The following is a 17,818-nucleotide window of genomic DNA, read 5'->3' as shown; positions in this document are numbered from 1 at the left end:
TGGGCCAGTGTAACATGATATGTGGCTGATGAGGCATTAATCTTAACCAGACATAGGTTGAGAGGTCACAGAAAAAATGAGGCTGTGACAAGTTTATTGCAAGTGATAAGACTTTTTATCCCCTTATTAGAAACAGAGCACACTGGTGATTGCCAGGATCAATACAATTTTACTTGCCAGGTTACAATAGCTCTTTGCAAGCTATACAGGCTATATAAGTTTAATTTCGAAGATCAATTGTCCTGTCAAACTTCTGTATATTTTGGTGAAGTCTAGGAACACGGAAACACAAGATGGCTTAAATGCTTCATTGCCTGAGGCACACAGTTCCCTAGAGGACCCAGACTCTAACCTGAATAACCTAAAACACATGCTTCTCAAGTCAACTAGATCAGGCCGATTTCCCATACCTATCCATGCTGGAATTTTGTCTGATTTGATCTAATGAAGATCTTGCTCATAGAACTAGTCACTTGAGTCCATGTATATAACCAGATTGCCATGCTCCTACATTCTATTTTGTGGTGGATGCCTATTTCTAGCTCTGTAGTCTTTCTTTGCCTGTCCCACGTTGGTCCCTGAGACTTATATAGAAGGGATATGATACAGCACAGATGACCAATTTAGAGCTGAACACTCCACAGTCTCAATTTCTGCACATTGATCAGTTGGGTATCTCTCTATTAATCAGCATCTACTCTAAAAATAAACTCTAGTGAGAACTGAAAGAAGCAGTAATCTATGAGTATATAGGTAAGAACTTAGAAGACAATATGTTGCCATGCTAGTTTATCAGAAAATACGAATAGGTTCTGTCCTGGGCTCAACACCTGGCTTGTCATAGATGCTTGACCTAGCTAACACTAACATAGGCCTTAAACAAACCCAGAATGTTACTTGCTACTCCCACAGTATCCATGCCTCTCTTGCCCCAGAGCACATATCTTACCAGGTATAGAGTTGTTGCTGTTGTGTTGTTGTTGTTGTTGTTGTTGTTGTTGTTGTTGTTGTTGTTGTTAGCTGGCTGGTTGGCTTTGGTTTGGCTGGCTGGTTTGTTTAGGTTTTTTTGATTTTTTTATTGGACATACTTTCATTTACACTTCAAATGTTATGCCCTTTTCTAGTTTCCTGTCCATAAACCTCCATTCCATCCCCATCTCCCTGCTTCTATGAGGGTGTTCCCCCACTCAATGACTGGCCCCTTCCCACCTCCCTGCCCTGACATTCCCATATACCTGGGCATCGAGCCTTGGCAGAACCAAGGGCTTCTCTTCTCATTTATGTCCATCAAGCCCATCCTCTGCTACATATGCACCTGGAGCCATGGGTGTGTCCATGTGTACTCTTTGAATAGTGGTTTAGTCCCTGGGAGCTCTGGTTGGTTGGTATTGTTGTTCTTTTGGAGATGCAAACCCCTTCAGCTTCTTCAATCGTTTCTTTAACTCCTCTACTGGGAACCCCATTCTCAGTTAACTGGTTGGCTTTGAGCATCGCCTCTTGTTTTGTCATGTTCTCACAGAGCCTCTCAGGAGACAGGCCCTGTCACTATGCACTTCTTGGCATCAGCAATATTGTCTGAGTTTGGTGGTTGTATAGGGGCTGGATCCCCAGGTAGGGGAGGCTTGGGATGGCCTTTCCTTCAGGCTCTGCTCCAAACATTGTCTGCATATATCCTATGATTATTTTTGTTCCCACTTCTAAGAAAGACTAAATTGTCTGTACTTTGGTCTTCCTTCTTCTTGAGCTTCATGTGGTTGGTTGATTGTATCTTGGGTAATCCGAGTTTCTGGGCTAATATCCACTTATCAGTGAATACATACCATGTATGGTTTTTATTTTTATTTTATTTTATTTTATTTTATTTTGTGATTAGGTTACCTCACTCAGGATGATGCTTTCTAGTTCCATCCGTTTGCCTATGAATTTCATGAAGTCATTGTTTTTAATAGCTGAGTAGTACTCCATTGTGTAAATGTACCACATTTTCTGTATATATTACTCTTTTGAAGGACATCTGGGTTCTTTCAGCTTACAGCTATTATAAAGAAGGCTGCTATGAACATAGTGGTGCATATATCATTGCTATATATTGGAACATCATTTAGTTATATGACCAGGAGTGGTATAGCTGGGTCCTAGGGTAGGTATCTTGGGATATAGGTACTATGTCCAATTTTTTGAGGAAATTCAAGACTGATTTCCAGAATGGTTGTACCAGCTTGCAATCCCACCAGCAATGGAGGAGTGTTCCTCTTTCTCCACATTCTTGCCAGCATCTGTTGTCACCTGAGTTTTTATCTTCCCCTTCCTATTCTACCCTCTAACTGTTCCACATCCCTTTCTTCCTTACCAATCTCCATAAGGATATCCTTACCTTTCAAACCCACCCCACCAGACCTCCCCACTTCCTGGGGCCTGCAGTCTTTTAAGGGTTAGGTGCATCTTCTTTGAGTCTAAGCCCGGATTCTACTGCTGGAGGCCTCATATCAGTTGGTATATGAAATCTGTTTGGTGGCTCAGTGTCTGAGAGAACTTGAGGCTTCACGTTAGTTGAAACTGCTAGTCCTCATACAGGGTTGAGGGTTGAGGGCTGCTACTCATCTTCTTCCTGCATTTCTGCAATTCAATCACAGGGGTCTGCAGCCTCTGCCCGTTGATTGGGTGTAAATATCTGCATCTGACTCTTTTACCTGCCGTTGGGTCTTTATGGTAGACCACTTTCTGTGAGTACACTGTAGTGTACTCAGACATTGGGGCATCCACTTGAGCTGAATCCCAGTAATTGACAAATGGGGTCTCATGAAACTCAAAAGCTGCTGTGGGACAAAGGACATAGTCAATAAGACAAATAGGAAACCTACAGATTGGGAAAAAAAATCCTCACTAACCCCACATCCAATTAAGGCAAATATCCAAATACATATAAAGAACACAAGAAGCTAACCACCAAAAAAACCAAACAGCTCAATCAAAAAGTGGGGTATGGTATTAAACAGAGAATTCACAAGAGAGGAATCTTGAATGGATGAGAAGCACTTAAAGAAATGTTCGAAGTCCTTAGTGATCAGGAAATGCAAATCAAAACAACCCTGAGATTCTACCTTACAACAATTAGAATGGCTAAGATCAAAATTTCAGGTGACAGCAAATAATGATGAGAATGTGAAGAAAGAGGAACACTCTTCCATTGGTTGAGGGTTTGTAAGCTGGTACAATCACTCCAGAAATCAATCTGGAGATTTCTCAGAAAATTGGGAATAGATTTACCTGAAGATCTAGCTGTACTACTCTTGGGCATAAACCCACATGATTTCCCACCATGACAGAGGGGCCTGTGTTCCAGTATGTTCATAGCAGCCTTGTTTGTGGTAGCCAGAAGCTGGAGCAACCCAGATGCCCCACAACAGAAGAATGGGTACAGAAAATGTGGTTCATTTACACAATGGAATACTAATCAGCTATTAAGAATGAGTACATAATGAATTTTGCAGACAAATAGATAGAACTAGAAAATATCATTCTGAGTTAGGTAACTCAGACCCAAAAGTACATACATGGTATGTACTCACCAGTAACTGTATATTAGTCAAAAAAGGACAGAATGCCCATTATATAATTCAAAGAACTCAAAAAGGTTAACAATAAGAAGAGCCTAAGTAGGATGTCTCAATCCTACTTGGGAGAGAGAAGAAAGCAATGGTGGGGGGTAAGAAATGGCCCTGAGTGGGAAAGGGAAGGGAATAGGAGGAAATGATTGGGTATTTAGTAGAGGGAATAGGGCTGAAGTCCTGGGGGCCAACAGGAAGAATGGAAACAAGCAACTTCAGGAAGTAGGAGGTGGGGGACCCTCTAGAATGTACAAGAGACCTGGAAGGTCCAAACTTTCAGAACTCAAAGGAAGGGAGTGTTGCATGTAATAATTAAACAATCTAAACTATTGTTCTCTATGCTCTAGCAATACAGTTTCTCTGCACCCATGGTCCCCATCAGGCTCAACTTGCAGCAGTTGACTTGCTGTGGAACCGCTCTTATTCCTAGTCATCCGCCCCGTGTAGCTAGCTACCACAAATCCCTGTAACCCAGTAAGTCAAAACTCTAGAGGCTTGTGATTTAGCAGCTAGATTCATATCAGTAAATTCTCAACCTACAAAATGCCCACACAATGAACTCAGAGCCAATTGATATTGAAATAAGCTGCCCAACTAGACAGGACAAATTGTTCTGTATTATTCCAACCCTTCTATGATATCCATACCTGTGTGTGGCTATTTAAAGCTACATGGATTGGGTTTGTTCATTTCTTCCTCCATTTTCTCTCCTTCTGTCCTCTCTGTACTCTCTGTTCCATCTCTAAAACTCTTAACCTGCCTTCTGTTTTCACTGCCCAATCACAGACTCCAGTACTCTACTATACCTGCCTTCACTTGCATATCAACAGTAATCTACACTTCACCCTTTTATCTAATTAAAATGCTCTTTCCTCTCAAATGTATATTCAACCCAACTATTACCATAGTTTAAGTTATAAATTATAAGATACACCTAACACCCAGTTCACCATTTTTGTCAATTAAATAAAGCACTGATAGCTATCTTTCCTAACTTAAAAAGGCTTATTATTCCATATCTGTTATGATCTGGTTTAGCTTATATTTCTATCTGAAACCATCGTTTGAAATTTAGTTTCTTAATTCTAAGTAGCCTGAGTTGGCAATGAGACTATGGTAAGTCTTCAATCTTCCCATAATTCCTGAGAATGACATACAATTACCTGAAAACATAGGAAGCCAAACACAGTGTCCAGAACTGAGACAAATTGTAGAGACAACTGCCTTTCTATACAGTCCCCTGTATCTCAACAAGTTGGAGCATCAAATGTTGCTGTTTGGCCAAGGATCATCTGACAGATCTTTGTAATGCAGAATTATGAAGGATTGATTACCCTCTTTGGCAAGGAAAATCACTCAATTCTTCCACATAGTGTGTCCTTTTTCCAGACAGTAATTAGTCTGTAGATGAAAAGCAATTTTTATCCAGTGGCTACCTTGCCACAATGTTCAATATCACCTTGAGGTTAAGATGATCAGTTTCTTCTTTGAATCCAAGAATAGGGTGTCAGGAACAGATATTTTTCAACAATTGATTAAATAACATTAAAGTCACATTCTGTGGATTTCTGACACTTTGAACACTATATATTTAAAATAACCTGGACTTTTAACTACTTTCAGCTATTTCTAATTAAAATATCTTATAAACGCCATAACAATTAATTCAGAACCGTGAATTTGCTATCTTGCCCTTAATTCATATGCTTAATTATCTAATATCTGTTTGTGATGGCAGTTAAAAAAGGACTGGTTCTAAGTTTTATATTCTTAAAATTTTTGTGTCAGTAGAAGGAATTTTTACCAATGAAAACCTTAATTCTGTATCAAACTAAATTCTGAAGCAATGTAACAAATAATAACTTCAACTTGGTAACAAGTACTCCAATTTCTACCAAATGTGATTATGGCTATATGATCAATTCCAGCTATATTCTTTCTGTTAAATTCTGACCATTTCTAAATTCCTTCAGAAAGACATCCTTAGAAAACTACTTCCTGACCCCCAAGCCCAGGGAACCAGGATGACAACTCTTCATAACTTCTTCCTGCTGAATATGGGCATTAAGATATCTTGACTGGGGTGGAAGATAGGGAAATTTGGTACTTGGTTAGGCCTTAAAAAGACCACATCAACAACTGTTATCAGTCTCTGATGTCTGCACTCTAGCTGGATCCAGGACATCAGGAGTTCAAGCAGGTTAGCTCCTTATCTTTGACGATGAATCTCACCAAATCTTTGCATCTGCAATATACAAATCTCAAAACAAAATTTAAGTATCATCAAGATATCTATAAGGATTGTCTTGGTCTGTGTGGGGTGTACGGATTAGTTAGGTTGAAATTCTGCTTTTTGAGCATGTGGAAGACATTCTTTTTATGTGCCAATTTTAACAATAACCAATTATATGTCTTCATTCATGCCATGTGAGGGATGACACAAAGAACTTTTACCTTTTTTGTTTGATTCTTTTCAATCTAGCTCTTCAGGGCATCCGCCTCTATCAAATCTGATCCAAAAAACACTGGAAGGTATGCAAAGTCTCATCACCTTTTCAAAAACCAAAAAGACAAAGCCTTACTCCCAATTCAGCATGTCCCTTTACCAGCAACCAGGAGAACTTTTGGCTTGACCTCTCTCCCAGAGGAACAATAAAACAACCACAAAACTCAATATCACACCGATTTTGATAAATAAAACAATTCAAAGCAAATGAAGTAAACTAAACAAATACTGGATGTGCTGATTTTTAGACCTTTTCTAATTTGTCATGCCAGGATACTAACCCAAAATACCCATGGAGCCCATGTTTAGAAAGTATGAGTATCCTGCATTCTGTATTATACCATCTTTTTTTGTGATTTTTTTTATTTATTTATTTATTTATTTATTTATTTATTTATTAACTTGAGTATTTCTTATATACATTTCAAGTGTTATTCCCTTTCCCAGTTTCCGGGCAAACATCCCCCTCCCCCCTCCCCTTCCTTATGGGTGTTCCCCTCCCAACCCTCCCCCCATTGCCGCCCTCCCCCCAACAGTCTAGTTCACTGGGGATTCAGTCTTAGCAGGACCCAGGGCTTCCCCTTCCACTGGTGCTCTTACTAGGATATTCATTGCTACCTATGAGGTCAGAGTCCAGGGTCAGTCCATGTATAGTCTTTAGGTATTGGCTTAGTCCCTGGAAGCTCTGGTTGCTTGACATTGTTGTACATATGGGGTCTCGAGCCCCTTCAAGCTCTTCGAGTTCTTTCTCTGATTCCGTCAACGGGGGTCCTATTCTCAGTTCAGTGGTTGCTGCTGGCATTCGCCTCTGTATTTGCTGTATTCTGGCTGTGTCTCTCAGGAGCAATCTACATCCAGCTCCTGTCGGTCTGCACTTCTTTGCTTCATCCATCTTGTCTAATTGGGTGGCTGTATATGTATGAGCCACATGTGGGGCAGGTTCTGAATGGCTGTTCCTTCAGTCTCTGTTTTAATCATTGCCTCTCTCTTCCCTGCCAAGGGTATTCTTGTTCCCCTTTTAAAGAAGGCGTGTAGCATTCACATTTTGCTCATCCGTCTTGAGTTTCATTTGTTCTAGGCATCTAGGGTAATTCAAGCATTTGGGCTAATAGCCACTTATCAATGAGTGCATACCATGTATGTCTTTCTGTGATTGGGTTAGCTCACTCAGGATGATATTTTCCAGTCCCAACCATTTGCCTACGAATTTCATAAAGTTGTTGTTTTTGATAGCTGAGTAATATTCCATTGTGTAGATGTACCACATTTTCTGTATCCATTCCTCTGTTGAAGGGCATCTGGGTTCTTTCCAGCTTCTGGCTATTATAAATAAGGCTGCGATGAACATAGTGGGGCACGTGTCTTTTTTATATGTTGGGGCATCTTGTGGGTATATGCCCAAGAGAGGTATAGCTGGATCCTCAGGCAGCTCAATGTCCAATTTTCTGAGGAACCTCCAGACTGATTTCCAGAATGGTTGTACCAGTCTGCAATCCCACCAACAATGGAGGAGTGTTTCTCTTTCTCCGCATCCTTGCCAGCATCTGCTGTCACCTGAGTTTTTGATCTTAGCCATTCTCACTGGTGTGAGGTGAAATCTCAGGGTTGTTTTGATTTGCATTTCCCTTCTGACTAAAGATGTTGAACATTTCTTTAGGTGTTTCTCAGCCATTCCGCATTCCTCAGCTGTGAATTGTTTGTTTAGCTCTGAACCCCATTTTTAATAGGGTTATTTGTCTCCCTGCAGTCTAACTTCTTGAGTTCTTCGTACATTTTGGATATAAGGCCTCTATCTGTTGTAGGATTGGTAAAGATCTTTTCCCAATCTGTTGGTTGCCGTTTTGTCCTAACCACAGTGTCCTTTGCCTTACAGAAGCTTTGCAGTTTTATGAGATCCCATTTGTCGATTCTTGATCTTAGAGCATAAGCCATTGGTGGTTTTGTTCAGGAAATTTTTTCCAGTGCCCATGTGTTCCAGATGCTTCCCTAGTTTTTCTTATATTAGTTTGAGTGTGTCTGGTTTGATGTGGAGGTCCTTGATCCACTTGGACTTAAGCTTTGTACTGGGTGATAAGCATGGATCAATCTGCATTCTTCTACATATTGACCGCCAGTTGAACCAGCACTATTTGCTGAAAATGCTATCTTTTTTCCATTGGATGGTTTTGGCTCCTTTGTCAAAAATCAAGTGACCATAGGTATGTGGGTTCATTTCTGGGTCTTCAATTCTATTCCATTGGTCTATCTGTCTGTCTCTGTACCAATACCAGGCAGTTTTTATCACTATTGCTCTGTAATAGTGCTTGAGTTCAGGGATAGTGATTCCCCCTGAAGTCCTTTTATTGTTGAGGATAGTTTTGGCTATCCTGGGTTTTTTGTTATTCCAGATGAATTTGCAAATTGTTCTGTCTAACTCTTTGAAGAATTGGATTGGTATTTTGATGAGGATTGCATTGAATCTGTAGATCGCTTTTGGTAAAATGGCCATTTTTACTATATTAATCCTGCCAATCCATGAGCATGGGAGATCTTTCCATCTTCTGAGGTCTTCTTCAATTTCTTTCTTCAATGTCCTGAAGTTCTTATTGTACACATCTTTTACTTGCTTGTTTAAAGTCACATCGAGGTACTTTATATTATTTGGGTCTATTATGAAGGGTGTCGTTTCCCTAATTTCTTTCTCGGCTGGTTTCTCTTTTGTGTAGAGGAAGGCTACTGATTTATTTGAGTTAATTTTATACCCAGTCACTTGGCTGAAGTTGTTTATCAGCTTTAGTAGTTCTCTGGTGGAACTTTTGGGATCACTTAAATATACTATCATATCATCTGCAAATAGTGATATTTTGACTTCTTCTTTTCCGATCTGTATCCCCTTGACCTCCTTTTGTTGTCTGATTGCTCTGGCTAGAACTTCAAGAACTATATTGAATAAGTAGGGACACAATGGGCAGCCTTGTCTAGTCACTGATTTTAGTGGGATTGCTTCAAGTTTCTCTCCTTTTAGTTTAATGTTAGCAACTGGTTTGCTGTATATGGCTTTTATTATGTTTAGGTATGGGCCTTGAATTCCTATTCTTTCCAGGACTTTATCATGAAGGGGTGTTGAATTTTGTCAAATGCTTTCTCAGCATCTAATGAAATGATCATGTGGTTTTGCTCTTTCAGTTTGTTTATATAATGGATCACGTTGGCGGTTTTCCATATATTAAACCATCTCTGAATGCCTGGGATGAAGCCTACGTGATCATGGTGGATGATTGTTTTGATGTGCTCTTGGATTCGGTTTCCCAGAATTTTATTGAGTATTTTTGCGTCGATATTCATAAGGGAAATTGGTCTGAAGTTTTCTTTCTTTGTTGTGTCTTTGTGTGGTTTAGATATAAGAGTAATTGTGGCTTCGTAGAAGGTATTCGATAGTGATCCATCTGTTTCAATTTTGTGGAATACTTTAGATAATATTGGTATGAGGTCTTCTATGAAGGTTTCATAGAATTCTGCACTAAACCCGTCTGGACCTGGGCTCTTTTTGGTTGGGAGACCTTTAATTACTGCTTCTATTTCCTTAGGAGTTATGGAGTTGTTTAACTGGTTTATCTGTTCCTGATTTAACTTTGGTACCTGGTATCTGTCTAGGAAATTGTCCATTTCCTGAAGATTTTCAAGTTTTGTTGAATATAGGCTTTTATAGTAAGATCTGATGATTTTTTGAATTTCCTCTGAGTCTGTAGTTATGTCTCCCTTTTCATTTCTGATTTTGTTAATTTGGACACACTCTCTGTGTCCTCTCTTTAGTCTGGCTAAGGGTTTATCTATCTTGTTGATTTTCTCAAAGAACCAACTTTTGGTTCTGTTGATTCTTTCTATGGTCCTTTTTGTTTCTACTTAGTTGATTTCAGCTCTGAGTTTGATTATTTCCTGCCTTCTACTCCTCCTGGGTACATTTGCTTCTTTTTGTTCTAGAGCTTTTAGGTGTGCTGTCAAGCTGCTGACATATGCTCTTTCCTGTTTCTTTCTGCAGGCAATCAGCGCTATGAATTTTCCTCTTAGCACAGCTTTCATTGTGTCCCATAAGTTTGGGTATGTTGTACCTTCATTTTCATTAAATTCTAAAAAGTCTTTAATTTCTTTCTTTATTTCTTCCTTGACCAGGTTATCATTGAGTAGAGCATTGTTCAATTTCCACTTATATGTGGGCCTTCTTCCCTTAATGCTATTGAAGACCAGTTTTAGGCCGTGGTGGTCCGATAGCACGCATGGGATTATATCTATCTTTCTGTACCTGTTGAGGCCCGTTTTTTGACCAATTATATGGTCAATTTTGGAGAAAGTACCATGAGGAGCTGAGAAGAAGGTATATCCTTTTGCTTTAGGATAGAATGTTCTATAAATATCCGTTAAGTCCATTTGGCTCATGACTTCTATTAGTCTGTCCACGTCTCTGTTTAATTTCTGTTTCCATGATCTGTCCATTGATGAGAGTGGGGTGTTGAATCCTACTATTATTGTGTGAGGTGCAATGTGTGTTTTGAGCTTTAGTAAGGTTTCTTTTACGTATGTAGGTGCCCTTGTATTTGGGGCATAGTTATTTAGGATTGAGAGTTCATCTTGGTGAATTTTTCCTTTGATGAATATGAATTTTCCTTACTTATCTTTTTTGATGACTTTTAGTTGAAAATTGATTTTATTTGATATTAGAATGGCTACTCCAGCTTGCTTCTTCAGACCATTTGCTTGGAAAGTTGTTTTCCAGCCTTTCACTCTGAGATAGTGTCTGTCTTTGTCTCTGAGGTGTGTTTCCTGTAGGCAGCAGAATGCAGGGTCCTCGTTGCGTATCCAGTTTGTTAATCTATGTCTTTTTATTGGGGAGTTGAGGCCATTTATGTTGAGAGATATTAAGGAATAGTGATTATTGCTTCCCGTTATATTCATATTTGGATGTGAGGTTATGTTTGTGTGCTTTTCTTCTCTTTGTTTTGTTGCCAAGACGATTAGTTTCTTGCTTCTTCTAAGGTATAGCTTGCCTCCTTATGTTGGGCTTTACCATTTATTATCCTTTGTAGTGCTGGATTTGTAGAAAGATATTGTGTAAATTTGGCTTTGTCATGGAATATCTTGGTTTCTCCATCTATGTTAATTGAGAGTTTTGCAGGATACAGTAACCTGGCCTGGCATTTGTGTTCTCTTATGGTCTGTATGACATCAGTCCAAGAATCTTCTGGCCTTCATATTTTCTGGCGAAAAGTCTGGTGTGATTCTGATAGGTCTGCCTTTATATGTTACTTGACCTTTTTCCCTTACTGCTTTTAATATTCTTTCTTTATTTTGTGGGTTTGGTGTTTTGACTATTATGTGACGGGAGGTGTTTCTTTTCTGGTCCAATCTATTTGGAGTTCTGTAAGCTTCTTGTATGCCTATGGGTATCTCTTTTTTTAGGTTAGGGAAGTTTTCTTCTATGATTTTGTTGAAGATATTTACTGGTCCTTTGAGCTGGGAGTCTTCACTCTCTTCTATACCTATTATCCTTAGGTTTGATCTTCTCATTGAATCCTGGATTTCCTGAATGTTTTGGACCAGTAGCTTTTTCCGCTTTACATTATCTTTGACAGTTGAGTCAATGATTTCTATGGAATCTTCTGCTCCTGAGATTCTCTCTTCCATCTCTTGTATTCTGTTGGTGAAGCTTGTATCTACAGCTCCTTGTCTCTTCTTTTGGTTTTCTATATCCAGGGTTGTTTCCATGTGTTCTTTCTTGATTGCTTCTATTTCCATTTTTAATTCCTTCAACTGTTTGATTGTGTTTTCCTGGAATTCTTTCAGGGATTTTTGTGACTCCTCTCTATGGGCTTTTACTTGTTTATTTATGTTTTCCTGGAATTCTTTCAGGCATTTTTGCGATTCTTCTCTGTAGGGTTCTACTTGTTTATTAATGTTTACCTGTGTTTCTCTAAGGGAGTTCTTCACGTCTTTCTTGAAGTCCTCCAGCATCATGATGATATATGATTTTGAAGGTAGGTCTTGCTTTTCTGGTGTGTTTGGATATTCCATGTTTGTTTTGATGGGAGAATTGGGCTCCGATGGTGCCATGTAGTCTTGGTTTCTGTTGCTTGGGTTCCTGCAATTGCCTCTCGCCATCAGATTATCTCTAGTGTTACTTTGTTCTGCTATTTCTGACAGTGGCTAGACTGCCCTATAAGCCTGTGTGTCAGGAGTGCTGTAGACCTGTTTTCCTGTTTTCTTTCAGCCTGTTATGGGGACAGAGTGTTCTGCTTTGGGCGTGTAGTTTTTCCTCTCTACAGGTCTTCAGCTTTTCCTGTGGGCCTGTGTCTTGAGTTCACCAGGCAGGTCTCTTGCAGCGGAAAAGTTGGTCTTACCTGTGGTCCTGAGGCTCAAGTTCGCTCGCGGTGTGCTGCCCACTAGCTCTCAGCGGTGGCAGCAACCAGGAAGATCTGCGCAGCCGTTTCTGGGAGCTTCAGTGCACCAGGGTTCCAGATGGCTTTTGGTGTTTTCCTCTGGCGTCCGAGATGTGTGTGCAGAGTGCAGTCTCTTCTGGTTTCCCAGGTGTGTCTGCCTCTCTGAAGGTTTAGCTCTCCCTCCCATGGGATTTGGGTGCAGAGAACTGTTTATCCGGTCTGTTTCCTTCAGGTTCTGGTGGTCTTATACCATCTTTAAATCAAACTTCTATTACTATCTGCCTATAAGAAGCAAGCAGGTTCTATTTGTTATACTCTCTGCTTGGATCTTCAGACTTTTATTAAAACCTGCTTATAGCAGGCAATTATCACTGCTCTCTGCTTGGAGCCAGTGAGTATATTTTTCCCTCTGCTAGTTCCGAAATTTCCTGTATGACTCAGGCAAAGTCTGTATACTTATCTACCATTAAAAGCAAATAAACCAAACTTCTATTAAATTAAATCACACTTCTATTAATATCTGCCTATAGGAAGCAAACACATTTTGCTCTCTGGTTTTCTGTCTCAGAGCACTCATAATGTCTCTTCTCACAGCAGGGACCTGATAGACTGTGAGCTGAATCTCCCCCTTTGTTTCTTTGTTTTAAGGTTCCCTTACTTGAGCCACCGCACATGACTCATCTCAGCTCTGCTCACTAAGGTTAAATGTCTAAGTCACAGGCAAAGAATCTTAAATTTCTAATGGATTATTGTGTTGTTACCTATTGCTTTTAATAATTCAAAAACAATCCTCACTATAACTGGCTATTTTCTAGTGATACAGTTTCCCTGCCCCCATAGTCTCCATGTGACTTCTGCCCAACTCTCAGTGGTTCTATCTGCCCTGTATGGCTAGCTGTCATAAAACTTCTCTCTTTCTGTCCTTTCTGGCCTCTCTAAAACTAGCAGCCTGCCTTCCTTTTTCACTGCCCAATCACAGTCTCCAGTCTTATATTACACCTCCCTTCACCTGCATATTGACATCAATCTAAAAGGGACCTAAAATGAAAATGCCTTACAATGAGGAAAGGGAACTTGTAGAGTCCACCTTCAGTAGAAAGACAGGATGAATCAAGTGAAGGCTGGAGTTGCCATCCCACAGTCAAAAAATTTAACCCAGAATTGTTCCTGTCTGAAAGAATGGCAGGGACTTAAATGAAGAAGAGACAGAGAGAATGGTATGGATATTTAAATAGATACCCTCTATAAGTCGTGGGGATTTGAATATCTGGATCCCAGTTAGAATTGTTTCAGAAAGGTGTAGGATTGGTAAAGTTCTTTTCCCAATCTGTTGGTGACTGTTTTGTCCTAATGGCAGGGTCCTTTGTCTTATAGAACAATTGCAACTTTATGAATTCCCATTTGTGAATTCTTGATCTTACAGCATAAGCCATTGGTGTTTTGTTTAGGAAATTTTCCCCAGTGCCCATGTTTTCAAACCTCTTCTCCACTTTTTCTTCTATTAGTTTGAGTTTGTCTGGTTTTATGTGGATGTCCTTGATCCACTTGGACTGAAGTTTGTACAGGGAAATAAGAATCGGTCGATTTGAATTCTTCTATATGCTGACCTCCAGTTGAACCAGCACCATTTGTTGAAAATGCTATTTTTTCCACTAGATGGTTTTAGCTCCTTTGTCAAAGATCAAGTGACCATAGGTATGTAGGTTCATTTCTGGGTCTTCAGTTCTATTTCAGTGATCTACCTGCCTATCTCTGTACCAATAACATACAGTTTTTTTAATCACGATTGCTCTGTAATACACCATGAGGTCAGGCATGGTAGTTCCTCCCAAAAGTTCTTTTTTTTTGTTGAGAATAGTTTTCAGTATACTGGGTTTTTTGTTACTCCATATGAATCCATGAATTGCTCTTTCTAACTCTATGAAGAATTGGGTTGGAATTTTGATGGGGATTGCATTGAATCTCTAGATTGCTTTTGGCAAAATGGCCATTTTTACTATATTAACCCTGCCAATCCATGAACATGGGAGATCTTTCCATCTTCTGAGACCTTCTTTAATTTCTCTCTTCTAAGACTTGAAGTCCTTTTCATACAGATCTTTCACAAGCTTGATTAGAGTCACACCAAAGTATTTTATGTTATTTGTGACTATTGTGAAGGGTGACATTTACCTAATTTCTTTATCACCCTGTTTTTCTTTTGAGTAGAGGAAGGTTACTGATTTATTTGAGTTAATTTTATACCCTGACACTTTGCTGAAGTTGTTTATTAGGGTTAGTAGCTGTCTGGTGGAACCTTTGGGGTTACTTAAGTATACTATCATATCATTTGCAAATTGTGATATTTTCACTTCTTCTTTTCCCATTGTATCACTTTGACCTCTTTTGTTGTCTGATTGCTCTGCCTAGGACTTTGAATACTATATTGCATAAGAAGGAAGAGAGTGGGCAGCCATTTCAAGTCCCTGATTTTAGAGGGAATGCTTCAACTTTCTCTCCATTTAGTTTGATGTTGGCTACTGGTTTGCTGTATATTGCTTTTATTATGTTTAGGTATGGGCTGTAAATTCCTGACCTTTCCAAGACTTTTAACCTGAAGGGGTGTTAAATTTTGTCAAATGCTTTCTCAGCATTTAATGAGATGATTATGTGTTTTTTTTTCTTTGACTTAATTTACATAGTGGATTGCATTGATGGATTTCCGTATATTGAACCATCCCTGCTTCTATTAGATAAAGCCAACTTTATCATGATGGATGATTGTTTCGATGTGTTTTTGGATTTGGTTTGTGAGAATATATTGAGTATCTTTGTGTCGATATTCATAAGGGAAATGGGACTGAGAAGTACCTAAAGAAATGTTCAGCATCCTTAGTCATCAGGAACATGCAAATCTAAACAACCCTGAGATTCCACCTCAAAACTCACAGAATGACTAAGACCAAAAACTCAGGTAACAACAGATGCTGACAAGGATGCGGAGAAAGTGGCACACTCCTTCATTGTTAGTGGGATTGCAAACTAGTACAATCACTCTAGAAATCAGTGTAGAGGTTCCTCAGAAAATTGGACATTACACTACCTGTGGATCCAACTATACCACTCCTGGGCATATATCCAAATGGTGCTCTAGCATACAACAAAGACACATGCTCCACTATGTTCATAGCAGTCTTATTTATAATAGCCAGAAGCTGGAAAGAACCCAGATGTCCCTCAACAGAAGAATGGATACAAAAAAATGTAGTATATTTACACAAGAGTACTGCTCCCCTACTGAAAACAATGACTTCATGAAATTCTTAGGCAAATAGATGGAACTTGTAAATATCCTGAGTAATGTAGCCGAATCACAAAAAAAAAAAAACATGGTATGCATTCAAAGATATGTGGATATTAGCCCAAAAGCTAGAATTACTCAAGATAAAATCCACAGACCACATGAAGCTCAAGAAGAAAGATGACCAAAGAGCAGATGCTTCAGTCCTCATTAAAAGGGGGAACATAAATACTTAGTTGAGGGGATATGGAGACAAAGTTTGGAGCAGAAACTGAAGGCATAACCGTTCGAAGTCTGCCCCACCTGTGGATTTATCCCATATATGTACATAGCCACCAATACTAGACTATATTGATGAAGCCAAGAAGTGCATGCTGACAAGAGCCTGATATAGCAGTCTCCTGAGAGGCTCTGCCAGGGCATGACAAATACAGAGGCAGATGCTTGCAGCCAACCATTGAACTGAGAATGGGGTCTCCATTGGAGGACTTAGAGAAAGAATTGAGGGAGTTGAAGGGGTTTGCAACCCCATAAGAACAACAATACCAACTAACCAGAGTTCCCAGGGACTAATCCACCACCCAAATAGTATATATGGACACACCCATAGCTCCAGCTGTATATGTGGCATAGGTTGGCCTTGTTGGGCACCAATGGTAGGAGAAGCCTTTTGTCCTGCCAAGGCTGGACCCTCCAGTGTAGGGGAATGTAAATGTTGGGAAGCAGAAAGGGGTAGGTGGTTGGGCAAGGGGCAAAATACAGAAGAAGAGGGGGAGGATGGGATAGGGTGCTTATGAATGGGAAATTGGGAAATGGAATAACATTTGATAGCATTTGAAATGTAAATAAAAACATCGCCCAAAAAGAATTGTTACAGAAGGATTCAGATATGTAGCCTTGTTACAGGAGGAGAGCTTAAGGTTTGAAAATACCCTGCCAACTATATGCCTTCTCTGCTCCTGATTTTTCATCAAGATTGAACACTCAGCTGCTTTCACTACCTGCTACCTCTCATCTCTGTTCCACCTAAGTGGACTGTAGCCCTGTGGAACTCTTTCTTCTAAAGTTGTCTTGGCATGGCACTTTATCTCAGCAGTCAAGAAGTAAACCACATACCAAGCTAGTTTTTACTATAGCTCACAGAATAAAGCTATGGATGACCTTTCTTTGCCAGAAACATATTTAGAGGTTTCCAGTATTATGAAAACTACTCAGTAGGATTAAAATTGCCCCTCCTTTACTTCTCTTTTTTCTATGACTTGGATTCTTTGGCAATAGGGTTTTGAAATCAAAATCCTGGGGGAAAAGAAGAGCAATGGGAACAACCTGTAATGTTTGGACTTGCTCTTATGGGAGCCCACTTAATAACAACTCTAAAAGCTGTAATCCATTTCATGTATCAGTTTGATATGTGATAGCTCTGTTGGCTGGGAAGGATTTTGCCAATCTTCCCATTAAAAGGTAGCTCCATTCTTATACTTGAATATAGTTTAGGCAATGTATAAAGTCATAGGTTACTGTATGGTATTTTTCAAAAAAGGGTTGTGTGTGTGTGTGTGTGTGAGTGTGTGTGTGTATGTGTGTGTCTGTGTGTGTGTGAGTGTGTGTGTGTATGTGTGTGTTTGTGTGTGTGTGAGTGTGTGTATGTGTGTGTATGTGTGTGTTTGTGTGTGGTGTATGTTGGTTGTTCCGCCTCATATTCTGTCCTCAACTTACCCTCCTATCTCCTACTCCATTTATCCACTTATGTTCTCTTACAGTCTTTTCCATCTTCACATCTCCCAGTTCTTCTCTTAAAATCCTGCCATAAGCCTTATTAACTTCCTGATTTCGATGGGCATTTCAATTTGATCTGCACATGTAAAGTTCAAAGGAGTTTCAGCTTATGAAAGGGAATATGTGTCATTTTCTTTCCAGGTTTCAGCTATATCTCAAGGTGGTTATTTCAGGCTTCACCTGTTTGTGTGTGAATTTCATAATTTCACTGCTGTTGAGTGATATCCCACTGTATTTC

The sequence above is a fragment of the Rattus norvegicus genome, chromosome 5 (genome assembly GCF_036323735.1).
Source record: "Rattus norvegicus strain BN/NHsdMcwi chromosome 5, GRCr8, whole genome shotgun sequence".
Classification (NCBI taxonomy): domain Eukaryota; kingdom Metazoa; phylum Chordata; class Mammalia; order Rodentia; family Muridae; genus Rattus; species Rattus norvegicus.
Note: the sequence above shows the minus strand (reverse complement) of the source record.